Consider the following 17281-nt stretch of genomic DNA (forward strand, 5'->3'; position numbering starts at 1 on the left):
ACAAGAGCCAAGCTGCAAGTGACTGTAAGGTGCACATTAACCCAGAGATAATTTAATAACTCACTCGCTCACCTCCTCGCTTTCTGCCTGTACGATCCACACTCAGCTATTTGAACAAATGTATTTGTTTTCCAGGTAACAGCTGTGCTCTTCCTGTTTGTGCTCTTTTTTGGCCATTAAGAAAAGTGATCAAAAATAGATCATCCAATTCAGAACAAGATGTTTGTGGTTTATTTTAGTGTTTTCAGGATAGGGACATTATTGATTTGGCATCTGTATAGCCAGTGCAAAGACCAGCAGGATAAGGGAGTGAGACCAAAGGCTAATCCATCCACACAGCTAATTAAAGGCTAGCTACAACAGGACTAATTACATCTATGGGAGTTTACAACAGTTCACTGCAATGTCACTGCCACAGTTTTTAAAAGTTGCTAACACTGATTCCGACAGTGTAAAACTAAAAGAAGGAATTGCTTCAAGGCTCACATGCATCCTTATGGTAAATATGTCCTTTAACCTTTTAAAAATCAACTTGTAAAAGCACTTAATAAGACTTTGAAACACCCCTACCCCCAACCCAGCTTGGGGTTTTCTAGTCATAGTATAAAATGAGCATGAAGCAAGCTTCCTGGAAAATGGTGTAGGTTACCTGCATCACTGCCTGACAATCCTGTCGTCTTTCATTTACTGCATGGAAAATGTTCAAGCAAGATAACATCCTTCAGGCAGCCATCATGTATTCATCTTCCCAAAGGGGTGGGATGTGGGATACGCTAAGCTAAGCACAACACCTTATCTTCAGATCCCTATAGTGGGCAATACTAGATGCTTACATCCATCACCATTTCATTGGGAATGATCGGGGGTTGAATATCTTACTCCTTTCATAATGATACTGCATGAACAGCCTTTAAAAACAATAAGATCCAGTACAAAAACAGATCTGATGGAGGAATCGTAACACAACTGCTGATACGGTGACAGTGTTTTATTGGAATCCTCATTAGATGACCTGGTAATAGAGGATATGCTTACAGCAGTGCAGTATGACATGCATACTTCCTGCATAGTGTTGTGTAAGTAACCTAGACAATCATGAGCTAAATATAACGTATATACTGTAAGTTATGAGCACTGGCAACGTATTCAAAACCACCACTAGGATTTTCAAGTATTATTACAACGATGAGTGCTATTAATACAATTTAGCCTGGGTAAGACAAAGCCAAGCTTACCATTCAGAAATCTGCAATTCACATTGATCAGTTAGAAATGGCTGGAGTAGCTAACTCATCTCATTTTCCAATCAAATTTAATCGACCAAATGTTAATTTTTCCTTATCATCTGTTCCTCTCTACATATCCATGATACTAAAAGGCTACTTTTTGCACTAAAAAATACAGATCTAGATTAGAGGCTAGCATAAATTTAATCAAAATGTCTAAAACTGTAGTAGATTGCCACAGCATTTTTTTAAATAAAAAAGATAAAACATTGATTGAAAACACTAGAAAAACAAAATATCTGAGAGTTTTGCATAGCAGTGTATGTTTTATGTATATTTAAAAACAAAACAAGAAAATCCAGACTGCATTTACCTAATGTCTGGCCAAGGGTATTTAGAAGCTGAATACATTGCATCCAGTAGGAAACATGATATATGATAATGGAGCCCACTGTCGCATAAGGACATGCCTTTGTGTAATTTTGTTTATTGACTTAAGATATCAATCACTTATCTCATGCTTTTACCTAAAGCAAATCACAGAAACTAGGTTGTGAATTATGTATCAGCATCTGCTGCTACGAAGTATGATCTTAGTTCTACTTCTTATCCAAAGGACAAAGCACGAGGATGTTCAGTAACCCTCTCAGGGTGACGCACACTGAATCAGTAGCAGAGCTGTCGCTTGTGAACCTCCTGGATAGAAGCCCTTTTCTTTAACCACTGGGCCCTTACTACAAACCATGTGTTTTGCAATACACACTGTTACAGAAAGTGGACAACAGAGAAGTTTTAAAGTGGAGAGCTAATTCCTGCATAAGGTGACAGCTTCCAGGAGAAGAAGAGTGTGGAACATCACTGAGCTGGAGAGGTCAGATTGCTTTTTACTCACTTTCGCAGAGCAGGAAGAGTTAAAGTGCCAATAGGGGGGTTTATTAACACATGTAAAGTGCAGGCTTATCATGACCAACGCCTACACCTGATCAACGTTAAACATTTCCTTCACTGTGAATGCATCTCCTTTCTCACAGCCTGGATGTTATCTCAAAGAGGAGGGGCGGGTAGGACACTTGAAAACATTGAAATACAGTATTCCTACTGGAGGTCACAAGTGCAGGACTAGCAACGGGATGGTCTCTTGCAGAAATGTATACTTGGGGAGAAAAAAAAAAAAACACGTATGAATCATTAACCAGTGGATGAAAACAGCAGTTAGAAGATTAGTAAAGCAATTAATTGCAAGGACCCAAAAGATTAATAGTAAGGTCTGTCAATGTGCCACTCTGGCACAATTTATAGAGCGAAGTGCCAGGAATAAAAGCTGACAGCAACAACTTTTTCTTAAATATTAACTCCGTACTGAGGATTGATAAGCACGTCCACACTTGAATGAAGAGATCAGTGCCAACATCAGCCGCACTGCTTGTTGAAACTCAAATGGCGCAGAGCCTGAACTGCCCTAGTGGGTTTGCTGATGGGACAGTCTATGAGATGACAGGTTCAGGAATCCAAGGGCTGTTGTCCTTACTGTTGTTGTCCTGTAGACTGACAGAAGATTTGAGTTTCCTAAAAACTCCATGAATTACTGTAGATAAATAACAGGACGATTCTTCTTGTCCTCTCCACCTAATTTGCTGCAAATAAACCCAAGATTCTATAATTATACACGATGCATTATTGAAGATATTTCCTTTTCTTTAAATATCCTGTTACATTTTCACCCTTGAACTTCCACTAATAACTTTCAAAAAGTAAAAGTAACATTTACAAAAACACAGTAAGAATCATCCTGTGGTGATTAACTTTCAGATACCGTTATAGACACACAAAAAACAGAAAAACTGAAACTGCTGAATCCCCATGCTGGGGACGAAACTGGCCCCCGTTCTGCCCACGGGGGTGACCGCAAAGCGAAAAGAAAACAGGAAGAAGAGCCCTGTGTCATCTGAACCCCACCATGTCTCCTTTCAATGTTCCTGTCATCACCACATGGAAAGGAAGTCCATCCAGCCCAGCAAACCATTCCAGTTTCAATGGTATTGGAGATGCTGAAAGTCACTGGATAGAAGGAGAAAAAAAATAAGTACCAACTCGTAGATGGATGTCTGGGCTTCTGTTGAGACACTGGTAAACAGTCCAAGATGTGCTCTGCTGAATGCGAATGAAAACTGGCACCCTCTTAATACAGCAATTGCCAGGGTTATACTTAGCAAATTACACAGTCAACTGCCAAATGCTAGTCACACTGCCCTACCCAGGACATCTAGGAAAAAAAAAAAGGAAAAGAAAATAATCTAATCATACATTTAAGACAGCAAAATCATCAGGGGAATTCAAAACACTTTTTTGGGCTTGAATTAGAATCCCTCAAACATATTTGCAGAGACTGAATGCAAACATTGAAAATTGAAGATGGAGAAAAAGTGGCAACACAGCCATTCTCTAATTTTTATGCTACTGATTTCCTTCTCGGCCATCTTAAATCTTTGACCATGGAAGGGCAGGGGAGGCAGTCAGTCCAACTTGCATTAAGATACAAGCTGGTAGGGGAAGAACACAATGATAGTTATTGAACGTGCTCCAGTATTGATCAATCAACCAATCAACTCTCAATCGGTTGCAATGAACAACAAAACGTTGCAATAGATGAAACAGAAATGTCCCTACTGTGATGAATTCAATGCTTTGGTATGCAGGTCCTAAACTTGCTTAGCTAATAAATCAAGCCCCCAAAAATCAACTTAATTTTTAAAAAATGCTTTCATTTCTCTGTTGGGTTGATGGATTTAAGGTACATAAGTAATCAACTAAGGTACTTCAGCTATCTATGTTTTTGTGAAAACCTGAAAAAAATTAAGGGTTCTAAAATGTTATACTTTACATCAACTAGGTAGGAAAATGTACTGTAGCTTTAACCAAGGTTTTATATGAAATCATGTCATTTAACCTGATGTACACAGATCAAGGAACTAGATGTTATTGGGAATGAATGGCCTTTTCTAACACTCTTCAATGGGCCAAACATGGGCTCTATAGAAGTTTTACTGCCTGTACATGATGTTGGACGACAGCTGAGGAAACAAGGGTTCAGCCTTGCAGCCGTTCATTTTGTCTCACAGGACAGATCATTCAGCCCAACTGTGGCTGTGATACGAATGACACGTCCTTAAAGCGATGGTGACACATCGAAAAAAACAAACCTAAAAATAAGTGTGTTGCCTGGGCCCTTGTCAACAACTTGATAAATCACTAGCCATAATCTCATAAAAATTGCTTCTATTCATTATTCATTCTCTGTAATTAAAAAAACCACAGGATATTATGACAGCTCTGCTGCAAATAAATGGAACTGAAAATTTCCTCTCGATTATAGCCTACAAACACTGCAATTAACGTTCCATATGCTTTTTAGAACAGTTAGAACCATAACACCCCAATCCCTCACATTTCCTACATATGTCGATGGATGCTTTAAATTTTTAACAGGATGATGTGCTGCATCTAAAACACTGTGTATGGGACTCATTCCATGTGCATGTTCCCATAATTCCACACATTCCATCAGGACGTTGAGGATTTGAAGGGACCAAGCTCTCCCTTTATCACATCTAACACTGTTAGATATTAAAAGAGAGGCAGTGATTGGTATTGTCAATGGCTCCTCTGTTTAATACTCCTGTTGCTATGCTTCAAATCTAATAGGCTTTGTTTACAAAATAACTTAATCAGAAGTCTAACAACTACTCCAAAATACAATAACTTATTTTAAAATGACAATTGGTAAGGCCTTCTTATAAGCAGTTTGTTGTACCTAAATGCCCTTTATGTTTAAGTTGTATTGTTTTTTTTTTTAAAGTGGATAACTTAGTCATATAAACTACATAAACTACACACAGAACTAAAGAGACAGTGACAAACCACCCATCAGCACGTATTTGTGATGAAGGCTAAATAAGAACAAGCTTCGCTTCGTAGCAGACCATGTAATGGAGGTCACTCAGAGATGTAAGGTTTGCAGGTGAATTGCATTTTGAGCAAAACAAGAGCATTAAGCTGCAAATGTATTTATTAACACCCAAGAAGCGACTAGCGCCATTATGGTGGTGCTTTGGAGAATGTTAAATGTCAATTACTGCACCCGTTTGGAAGGCTGCGACGCGAGTGTCACCACAATCAGGCACATTAAATATCATGATGGCATAATCTGCTTGCACAATTGGCTCCCTGGCAATAGCTTAGCTCGTCGTTTTATTCTTAAAGGTTTTCTGTTCTCCAGTCCCATTGCCCGCAGTGTTTATTTTGCGTCTTTAATTGGCAGGCTCTGTGGCCCGCCCAAATTGTAGTGCTGCGCCAAAATACTGACCAGACCCATACCTCTCCCCAGTCTGCTTTTCGGTGTACAATCCTGATATAGCACACGCAAGCTCAGCACATTGCTATTAGCTGATAACCCTGCCTGGAGCGCAGTGCACAGTATGGCCATCTCCCTTACAAACGGTGTATGGCATTTGTCAGGACTCTAGACTAAGTGCAGGTGCAGGACTACTAACTGGCAAGTTGTGGGTTCAAATCCCAGGTGAGGACACTCCTGTTGTGCCCTTCAGTAACATCAAGCATTTTCTACTTTAAGCATTTTGGGACATTCAAAAGAAAATTCATAAGGAAAAAGATATCTGCTCAAAAATATGTGTAAAAGACATAAGATAAAGTTCTCTAATTTGCAAAGATTCCTTAATTATTTTAATAGCTTTAAATTTGGAGAATTGCACAGGTCATTCAGGAGTAAACACTTACTTTTCAGTGTGTTTGGTGCTTTTTCCCATTTGCACAGACAAGCGAATGCTCATGACTTCTAACGCATGCGTAAAAAAAAAAGACACGATCACTGTGAAATATATTCATACCGCCTAAATTGAATCTTTTAACTTTACAATGTTTCATCTCAATGATAAAAACTGTATGGGTGACAGTACAACAGGTCATGTTACTATTCACCCTTATCTAATTCTTTCAATTCAGGGTTGCAGGGTAGCCAGAGTCGATCACCGCAAGCAAGGAGCGCAATACAGGATACACCCTGGACAAAATGCCAGCACAGGACACACACAGACAGGCCATTGAAACTCACCTATTGCAAATTTTCTCAGAAGCCAATTAAACCACTACTATATTTTTGAACTGTAGGACAAAACTACAGCACCTGAAAGACACAGTAGAACATACACCTCCATGCAGAAAGCACCTCATACCTGGAATTGAACCCAAGATGCCAGCACTACGAGGCAACAATGCCAACCACTGCGCCACCAAACCTATATCCATCCACAGTAAAAAGACAGTCTTGTTTATTACTCTGGATAAATATGCCTTGATCTTCAAGCTCCTAGAAACAGTTTCAAGACAAAACAGAGCATAAAATAATGCACCATAAAAATAATTACATTATTTTCTACTTTTGTATTTCTTTCTGTAAACCACCTGTCCTACACAAACACTGCCATTTTCAGATGGAATTTTAGAATTTTTCAGTCGGTGGTGTTTGCATTACCAGTTCAAGAAAACCACTTCTGATCGCTCTCCTGTCTTTTAAGTGTTCCCTGGCAGACTGAAAGGTCAATGTGGCCCCTGGCGCTGCTCAGCCCCTGTTACCTGTAGCTGTTAGCTCATAAGGCTCTTATCCCATGGCCTGGTTCCGATTCAAGACAGCAAGTATAAACGGAGCTGTACAGCAAGGGCTCGACTTGGATGTGTCAATGTGAAAAGCCCATCGCTGATGCGCAGTCGGGCATACCTACACACACACACTAGATTGTAGGAACGATTCTGCCAACAATGTGCAGAGCGAGCCGAGACGGCCAAAGCAACTTCACTTCTAAACCAGGGGGGGAAAAAAACAAAAACAGAACGAGGAGGCATCAGTCTTGCTAGAACGATGCCTTCTCACCACCGAGGAAAATATATCGGGAGTTCAACCACATGCTTATTTTAGGACATCAGGATTTCACGATGGAGTGCTTGAACTCAGTAACTCGTCCATGAGTGGGTGTCAATTCTTATGCCTGTGGCCAGGCTGCCTTGGCCGGGGACATAGTGTGGTGGGTGGAGGGATAGAACTACCCTTTCTGAGGACCCAAGACAAGCCTGACAGGGCCAAGCAGAGAACATAAAGCACCTCACACCCATGGACAGAGGCCTATGAAGTCTGGTAAGACTGAAATTGATGCATATCATGGCTTAAGAAATGTCCAATGAACTTGCATTAACTGTGAACTCCACATTTTAAACTGAGATTATGCTAAATTATAATATGCACCAAGAAACATCTTGTGAGGCTTCTTTGCATTGTCAGAAACTATGCAACGATGGCATTTCATAACACAAAAGAGATAATCAGCAAAAGCAAATTAAGAAAAATAAACTATGGGGGGAGGGGGACTTCAGAGGCACTCACTCCAAATGCAAATGAGTCCAAACCTGGGCCATGTCACTAGCTGACTGTAACTATCACTGACATTCCCCAACTGGTGGTGCATCACTGGAAGAGGGCCACGAGAGACGGGTTTGGGTTAGTTAACCAGGGCTCTCTTAATAGAAATGCAATTCCTGCATCCTCCCAGGTATGCAGACATGTCTCAGAGAGATGCACTGGGCTGCCGATGAGCGCTAACTCACTGTGCCAAAATATTAATTGTTTAATAGGTGGAAAAAGAAGAAAACAAGCATTAACCAAAAAATGAATGAGCCAGCTAGGAGGCAGAATCCTCAAGGCACATATCGGCACACTTAGGATTTGACCAAGATCTTGCACACTCACAGCCCCAAGCCATACAGCACCACCTACAACCATAGTGAACTCCAATTCTTCCAAGGGCCAAGCCACAACCATAGGAGAATTCAATATCAAGGTTGTAAAGGAGATCATAACACCATAACAGATACACACACCAAATAAACCATGTTATATCTTTTTTTGCATTGTCAAGTCCAATTCACAATTTGTAATTAAAGATCCAGGGGTCTTGGGGTAAAAATTCAAGGGCAAAAATTAAAGAAGTGAAAGAATACTGCAAGAATCAATTAAGACAATAAGCTAAAAGCAATCTAATTTGAAAACTCAAAATGAAGACCTGTATTAACAGACTGATGTGTTTATTGGGTTCTCCCAAGTCATTTTACAGCAAAACCCCAGCAACAGACAGAGGGAGTGAAGAGCAATAATTGTCAGTCTGTGGAAGTGTGAGAAACAGACATTGTCTAGGCTAAAAAAGCTTAGAAAGCAGTCTTTCTTCAAAGGATTTTTTTCTGAAAATTCTTAGAAGTATCTTCAACTACATTAATTTAAAAGGAACAAAAAAACATCAGAGCATTTTGCGAGAGACTTGAGTTTTTTTGTGGTGCTGTGGTTTTGGCCGCTAGTGTCCAAGTGTCTCAATTACATCTCCCTCTCTCTGAAACATCTCGCTGTGGTTTCTCAGAATGCTGTCAGAGCACTTGACCCAAGACACAGTTTGAGAAACCTTACTCAACCTCCTCATAGGCTGTGCTCAGCATGATAATCAATAACTTAGATTCTGTCATTTCTAATACATTCATTGCAATACTCTTGCAAGGAGGTTTCTGAGCTAGTACAGCACTCATGTGTAGCACAGGTTGTGTCCTATTACCCAGAAGTTGCAGGTTTGAATTCTGTCTCCGTTATCAGTCAAATGTGACCAGAGTACCCTCAGTGAGTCTGACATTGCAATGCCGTGGATGAGAACTCCAAGCTTCAGCACCGGATGACAACTATGCTATGGGTGATGTTAGACTGGCAGTAAGTAAACAGGTCCAAGAGACACGCAGATAACACGACAAGTGATGCTTCTACATTAAATGAAGAGAGATTCAGATTTTGACTTTAAGCTTCTTGGACTAGACAGAAACAGGAATTAAAGTATTCAAAATCCTGCAAAGCACTAACAAAGTCAACCCAAAGAACGTCTTCAAAATAAAAAGCAAAATATTAACCAGAAGACAAGAGGAAAACGCAGGGAAGTGATTTAAAATGGAGAAAAGGAGGCTATACTTCAAATAAAGGGTTATGGAAATGAGGAACAAGCAGCCCAACCATGTTGTCAAAATCTATACCTTGGCTTCCTTCAAGAACAGCTGGATGAGATCTTTGGCTCAATCAGCTAATGAAAAGCCAAACAAGCAAAACCGCCCAGATGCAGTCGTCTTGTTTGTAGCCACACTTAGAAAAGGATAGGAGGCTTTCTTACTCCAGCTTTTCAAGGGAATCCAGCTCCACAGACATGGAACATGTGAGCTATGGGCTCCAGCCTCAACTTTCCTGTTTAAATAGCAAATGAACATGCATTTTCTGACAGTGAGGAACAAAGATATTTAGAACCTTCTGGAGAGAGAGGTCCTAGTACACAAAGGACATTGTATGTTACAGTAGCAATGTGATCCCATTGGTGACACATAGAACACAAAGTCATGCGACAGCAGAAACAATATGCAACTCTTTACCAGTGAAGCCTACAATATCTCTAGGAAATGAGCTAAGGACGTCAACAGCACCGGATATACAGCATGTGGTGAAACTGAACAGCTAGAGAGGGTTTGTGTCAGCTGCTTGCATAACATACCCCCAATCAGATATGTAATCTTACACTATCAGGTCATGAGTCAAATGCTTTAATGATGGCAGTTCCATATGTACAGAGGCACAACCCCTTTATCAAAATCCGCTGCATTGTTTAATGAGAGGAGATATGTTTTTTTCATAATAATGTTTGAGGATACTGTGAGAAGATGTCCTTGGCTTGCCAAAGTGTTAAATTAAGGTTATGACTCTCTGAGAGACTGCTTTTTACTCTCACACAGCAACAACTACCCTGGCTGTTTCTTGTTTGATCACTGGACCATGTACTTTTCTAATCACATTTAATAAGCCAACTAAGCTATATCCATATTGCAAAAGCTACATGTCATTTTCAATAATATATGAGAACTAAAAGTCTTCTGTATTCAATAAACAAATAATTTAAGAGAAGCCACTAAATTATAAAATAGATAAAGCTCTTATAAAACAACTGTTTCAACATATTCTCACTGATAATGGCTACAAAACAAGGAAAAAATATTCACAGATGCAATTAGTCATAGTATTCTAATTGGTGTATTAACTATTTAAAACTTGTATTTTCATTTTTAATTGTATTTGACAGGGACAATGCAGACATATGTTTGAAAATCTATGATCTGTCACTCTGGATACGAACAGAAATTAAAGGAAGAAAACATGGCAGCTCCACAATTTGAATAACATCAATTCAATAACAAGATGCAGAAACTATTTAAAATTAAATCGGTATTCCAACAATCTGAAAACAGCCCTCTCCCCCCCTCTGGTGGCCAATCTGAAAACATGCCTATACAGCTTACCTATCGTCTAGCAAAGGTAAATGCAAAGAAAAACTATTCTTCAAGGTGCTGTAAAGTTAACAATTTTAATTATTCAAGTCATCCATCCTACAAGAATCAGTTGCTTATATTTATTACAATAGGAAAATAATCACAACAAATATGATTTCGGGATCTAATTTTGTATTTTGCAATGTTTTTCTTGTAAAGAAAACTGGAAAGCACAACATTTTGCACTTTAAAGGTGCATATAACATACTGTATAAGCAACACCTACACTCACAGACACCTTTAATAAGTTTGTTAAATGTTTTATGACCCTTTCAAAATAAGAACAAACTTCCTGTAAAATGTGGTTTGTATAAAGAGTATCGAGTGGCTTTAATGGATCTGACAGACCTTTATACCACAAACCAAGAATTAGAGTAATAGAAATGCTTCCATTTTATAGGACTATATATAGTAAGTCTACGTTTTTACAGGTCTTATGATCTAGGGAATTTTTCAGGTATCAAATTATTTAGAACGTTGCTGCATTTCTTTGAAACATACCCATTTAATTAACTATTCATGTTTTGGTCACAGGATTGTGTTAAAGCTCATTTATTTTTCAAAATACCAGCTCTGACTGGACATCCATGCGTTGTTACTGCGTACATGGAGGATGTCTTGGGTTACGGTTCATGTTTACTGACTTTAAAGGCAGCACATTTAGAAGATACGAGTTATATTTTAATGACATTTTTAAACTTGTTTACCAATTTGAAATGCCTCAACAGAACACACAAAACATTCCTTGTAAACACATAAAAAAGGCTGAAATCAAACCTTCAATTGTTAAAGTTGAAAGCAAATGAGTCCCATGAACTATGCTGCATTTGATTCAACACTGAAGTCGTCAAATGAATAGTTCGTCACAAGCTGGAACATCAACTACCGTTCTGTTATATAAATCTTCAATAACCAAACACCGAACAAGGCCATGCACTTGCTTCCTTTAGAAATCTGCACCACATGCTGGTATAGCTAACAATTCAATTAGGCTTCTCTGTATACAGGCTTTCACAAATCAAATCAGCACAGCCTTTCAAAGCTCAAGGTGAGCAGTAACCTGCTAGTTCAGATTTATATGCTTTCATCTTGAACACCACACATTCCATCATCTGATTTTAAGCACAACAATTAACTTTTTTAAATTACACAAACAGAAATTCTGGGCAAATAAAAAATATTGAGTCGGAAAATCAATACCAATTGAAACCTTGTATTTTAAGCAAACATCTTGCAAAGCTAAAGCTTTCCTGGAAGCCTTTAAAAGGGCATTGCTTCACAATTGACATGTGTGGGTGGCACACTGATGGAGCTCTATGGTAAAGCACTTAGTGCTGGAAAATTTCAAAACCTCAACATTTTTGAAAAAGGAAGAAAAGTCAAGATGAAATAAACAATGTTTCCATTAAAATGGCCAAACTCCCTTGATGCAAGAATGGGCAAACAGACAGATAGCATGACTACATTTCCATTTGTTGTACGATTAAACAAGGACTGTGGGCAAATGAATACTTCTGTTCCTCCCATACATCCATTTTCTTAATACTTTATCCAATATAGGGTTCTGGGGGAAATGTAGCCTATCCCAGCAAGTAACAGGCGCAAGGCAGGATATACTCTGAACAGGATGCCAATCCATTCATGGGCACACAGACACAAACACGTGTGCACTCATACCAGAGCCAATTTTTACAGAAGCCAATCAACCTACCAGTATGTCTGAGAATTATGAGAGGAAACTGGAGCACCAGGAGAAAACCCATGTGAACACAGGGAAAACATACAAACCCCACACAGACGGCACACTGGAAATTGAAGCTAGGGCCCTAAAACTGCAAGGCAACAATGCTCACCTCAGTGCCACCCAGCTGCCCTCCCTTATACTTCCATCTGTCTATAGTATCTCCACCTCAGGACATTACAACATCATCACACTTCAGCTTACATTCAACTCTTTAAGATAAAGATCACTTTATTGGCTATATACAATTTTTCTTGCATTAGGTATTTGTCTTTTCGCATACCCCAACTTCCTCTCCATGAGACACACAGACAGTGGGAGAAGCTTGGGGTCAGAGTGCAGGGTCAGACATTTAAACAGCGCCCCTGGAGCAGTTGGGGTTAAGGGCCTTGCTCAGGGGCCCACCGGAGTAGTAGCCACCGGGGCAGATCCTTAGCCACAGAGCTCTTCCTCACAAAAACACAGCGCGTTTACACCCGCAGTGAAAACTTTTAGGGAGCTCATTTTACTGAAAGATGCTTCATTTCAATTTTGTAACACACAGAGCTGCTGTGATCTCTTTCAAAGCAGGACTACGAGCTGTGCACAGAGGAAACCGACTGAGGGAAAATGAAGTGCGGCAAAATTCAAGTCACACAAAGATTCTAGGAAAAAAAAAAGCCGACATTGCCAAGAACACATTTCGGGAATGGCTGTGAAAAGAAAGGGTTAGGGAAAGAAAAATCCAGTCTACGAGGTGTTGCAATCATTGCCTACAGATAAGAAAGGCTGGCCTTAGCCATTACTGAGCAGCATGATGTGGATGCTTGGACAGAGACTTTCAACTGATAGGAAGGCAATGGGAGTGCGCTCAGCAAGCTCCAGGCTGCGAGGGGGTAAAGTGCTGAGGAATGACATCCGCCAGGTGCTGCTGGTTTGGGTTTTAAGAAGCGTCTCCCTGGATCTGATGCAACATTAATGTTCCCTGGAAGGCAAAGCAGCACAACAACGAGCTGATGCGCACTGGAGTGCAAAACAAAGTTTGAATGCTTAACCAAGGTATACACTATGGATTGTGAGCAACAACTGTTCAGATTATGCAAACACAAGACAGGCAGCATCTCTTTTATTAAATCTTTAATTCACCTTCTGTTCCGTAACAGAACAAGCCCTCCGTCAAGGAAAAATTACCCCTGCTCCAGCAGGGAAAACAAGACTCTCTGTCTCAAAACATAAGGGAACAGGTGAAAAACGGGAGCTTAAAAAACGATTCACATCAATAGCATAGAATTCCTTAGTTCCCAGAAGTAACAAACCGCAAACGGTTACTCTGCTTTTCAAAAATAATGTAACGTCTGACAGAGCCTGTTTATTAATTTGCATGTTTGCCACAGGCTTGCTGTAGAGTGCTGGCAGAGGACACTGCAGATGTTTGGCAATCTCACTGCAATTTCAAGGACATTGAAAAACAATTTACCAGACATGGCGTGAACATTAGTCATGCTGTGGTCAACACCCACCAACTATCAGGAGTAACAGTCAAGCAAAAGGTTGACAGAAAGTTCACTGCCTTCTATACTTGGAAAAACCCATCTGATGGGTAGAAAACTAACCATGTAAAGCTGTTTCACTGCGATTATACTATTAGTTTTACAACAGAATAAGTGTTTACAAAAGAGGAGGCCATTCAGCCCATGTAGCCCACTTGATACCCTGTTTTCTTTCCAGAAGCTAACTATCGGCTTCAACAACATGGCAGGTTAGCTTGATTCATACTGTACTTCCACATCCCTTTGAGCAAATAAGTGACCAAAGAATAACAATTGCTGGTTTTGTTTTGCAAGAGTGGATTTTAAAACACAACTTCAAATGTCAAGCAATCACATCCGATCTCAGAAGATTTTCCACTCCTGTCCTTGAACCAACCTATCATTTCGGATATCTGGTCATCATGCCTTTTCTGCTGTTGCTCCATTGGTATGGAATGACCTTCCACAGACTCTATGAGACTCCACAAATTCTCTGACTCTCTGCAAATCCAAACTCAAAATTCACCTTCTCACCAAAGCCTTTGTCTGATTGCCAGACATTCTTGTTTAATTTGTCTTATTTATTTTCTTCTTTTACTCTTCATTGTACTTTTTGTCTTTTTATCACTATATACGGCATTCTTGGGTTTGGAAAGGCACTTTTAAAATAAAAGACAATGATTAATCTTTTTATTATTGTTGTTGTTGTTGTTGTTAACCCTGTAAGTGCAGATTGCTACACTCCCAATATATCCTTTAAAGAATGGTCTAGGGCAATGAGGTACTTCTTCGAGCCCAAGGCTGTATGTTTCGCTGGCCTCTTTAAATCACCACCTGCATAAAACCCAGGCTAGCCCACTTCATGAAACTCAATTTTTCCATTAAATAGCCAAGAGGTCAGAAATAATGCAAACAAGGCTTTCCTGAGGCCTTGGAAAGCCAGCCATGCACAGTGCTTTCAATTGTAGTTTACTCTGACCAATTAGTGCAGCATTCTGGGACTTACAAATTTTGCTCAGCGTGAAAAACTCAAAACGTGATACAGGAGTAAAGGAGGAAAAAATGATCAAGATTCTCTATGCTTTGCTATATAACTTTGATTTAGCGTGTTTTAGCTGGATCCCCACTGGTATACCACAGTAAACCCAGCCATAAGTATCCATCACATTATTAGTCTGAAAAGCAGTGGGTAACTTACCAGAGGTCCACATGATGTTACAGACCCCTCCGCCCTCTCCAGGCGTCTGTGTGGGCCGAGGCAGGTCTGGATGCAGATCCGTGTTCCAGGTGGACCGCCGGGGCCCCTCACGCCTCATCAACCCTCGGCGATGGCAGTAGAGCTGAGAGGTCGCATCCCAACCTGTGGTCCTAAAGAACAAGGAGACAACACATCGTCTCTCGTCCTCGATGTCAGCTGGGAGACGAAATGACTTAACTTGTATACAGGACCGGGCCCCGTGTCGCTAGCCCAAGAAATCATTCGGCATTCCTGCCGGAAACACAGATATAAAAGCAACCACACCGCCCCCGGACAGATCAATATTCTTTTTTTTCAGGAAACCGTCCTTTTTCCCCCCTGTACGGTATCTTAAAACACATTCCCCAAATTTGGAAATGTTAACGACTTTAGTACATTTGTTTCGTTTGAAAAAAAAGCGCTCTAAAATATGAAGAAAACTATTTCCATTTTTACAAACCGTTTTTTTTCTAAAAACTTTTTTCACTGACCTTGCTTTGAAGAAGTTTGCCGGTAACCGTTAAGTTATTTCGAACTGTGAAGCTGCACAGGGCATCTTGGTGTTGTCAAGTGTATTGCGAGTGAACAAAGGCGAAAGCAAAGCCGCAAAAATACCGAAAAAATATCAGAAATTTACAGATATTCGAAGTTCCAAGAAAAAAAAACGTTTGTTCGCATTTCAATATTTTAAAGACAAATGTTTTATCAGGTTCACACAGAGCATATACTTCTCACAACCGGCTAACCCGTGCGGCTACAGTGTAAGATTGACGGCTGGAAGGACCAATCAGCGTAGCTCTTGAAAGCGGGTTCTCAGAGTTTAGATTCCCGGATGTTCGCTTCGTGTGTTCGAACTGGTTTATATTGTATTTTCATAATTAAAGGGAAAATACAGCGGACGTTACCATCTATATAGCTCAATTTTACTAAAAGGTAAGAATATGTAACCTTCGTGTATCACATACGTTCGCATTCAAGAGTTTTGGAATAAACTGAACTTGTTATGCCTTTTCCTTCACGGCGATATTATCTCAAATACAGTATTGTACAAGTTACTAAATGTTTCTATTTTTTTATGGGTGTTTTATAAATATTTCGACCAGTATTATTTGTACATTGAAAAAAAACATTCTACTTTTATTTTTCTTAGGGCTTTACAGGCTGTGCAGATATCTGGTCCCATGGTGTAATGGTTAGCACTCTGGACTTTGAATCCAGCGATCCGAGTTCAAATCTCGGTGGGACCTCATCCTTTTGCGAGAATGTCAAAGAAAATGACTTTTTTCCCTCTAAAAACTTACAAAAAAATAATAATTCTCATTCGGTCTGGAACTGAGGCAGTTCCACAAATATTACGAACACTACAGTATAATGTGCATGTATTTATAGAAAATGTTTTAAACGTTTCCAAAAACCTTCAGTTTTTTTCAGAACATTTCGAGTATTTTTAAACCGTTAGTTTCCGTTCAATGGTGTTACGATTCATGTTTTTTTTTTAAAAAAACAAACCAAATAAAACGCGGAACAAGGTTGGTTTCTGGGTGTAATTGTGCATTATGACAGTAAGGGGGCAGCCGTTAGGCGAGTCGGTACAACGACTACATCCTGAAGACATTTAAAAATCGGGCTTAACTTGTTTTAAAAGCAACTACTCCCCTAAATGTGTGTTTTATATTAAGAAGAAAGGACTGGTTAGAAACGAGGAGTGCATTGGGCCCCTCCAGCACATTTAGATATGCGTTATCGTTATTGCGTATGCAAAATATAACACAGGCACGTGTTAAGATTTAACGTGCCTGTGGAAATTTCACAAATGCTGTACATTTGAGGACAGTCCAAGAAAGTGTTTAATATGTATTCATAGATTTATTACTGCAATTAGTATTTGCTTGACTGACGCTCATTTCCAAGGCGACTTTAAAAAAATACAGCGCATTAATATAAGCTATAAATGTTAATCCATTTTAAACGAATTCTGTCATTTCTGTTTGCAGAGTTGGATGAATCCGAAAGTGGGCAGTTTCTGCACTAATGCTGGGAAGCTAAAAGGCTTTCTGATGAGGAAAAACAAATTCACTACACCGACGCCCCGGCTCCTTGTTCTCCG

The 17281-nt window shown here is 39.7% G+C and overlaps 1 protein-coding gene and 1 non-coding gene across 2 annotated transcripts in view; one reads left to right on the top strand and one right to left on the bottom strand.

The window, feature by feature from the left end:
* The window catches only part of LOC148678548 (vitamin D3 receptor A-like), an 81524-nt gene extending 65617 nt beyond the window's left edge, over window positions 1–15907 (bottom strand). The window contains exons 1-2 of the mRNA XM_088633853.1: window positions 15666–15907; window positions 15136–15305 (exon numbers count right to left, since the gene is read on the bottom strand). The gene's annotated coding sequence lies outside the window, so the exon portion shown is untranslated. The remainder of the gene's footprint in view (window positions 1–15135; window positions 15306–15665) is intronic.
* Window positions 15908–16349: 442 nt separating this feature from the next.
* On the top strand, window positions 16350–16421 carry trnaq-uug (transfer RNA glutamine (anticodon UUG)). Its single transcript has one exon. It is a non-coding gene; the product is annotated as a tRNA-Gln (tRNA).
* Window positions 16422–17281: the final 860 nt, after the last annotated feature.

Source organism: Lepisosteus platostomus, chromosome 1, assembly GCF_059453375.1.
Source record: "Lepisosteus platostomus isolate fLepPlt1 chromosome 1, fLepPlt1.hap1, whole genome shotgun sequence".
Classification (NCBI taxonomy): domain Eukaryota; kingdom Metazoa; phylum Chordata; class Actinopteri; order Semionotiformes; family Lepisosteidae; genus Lepisosteus; species Lepisosteus platostomus.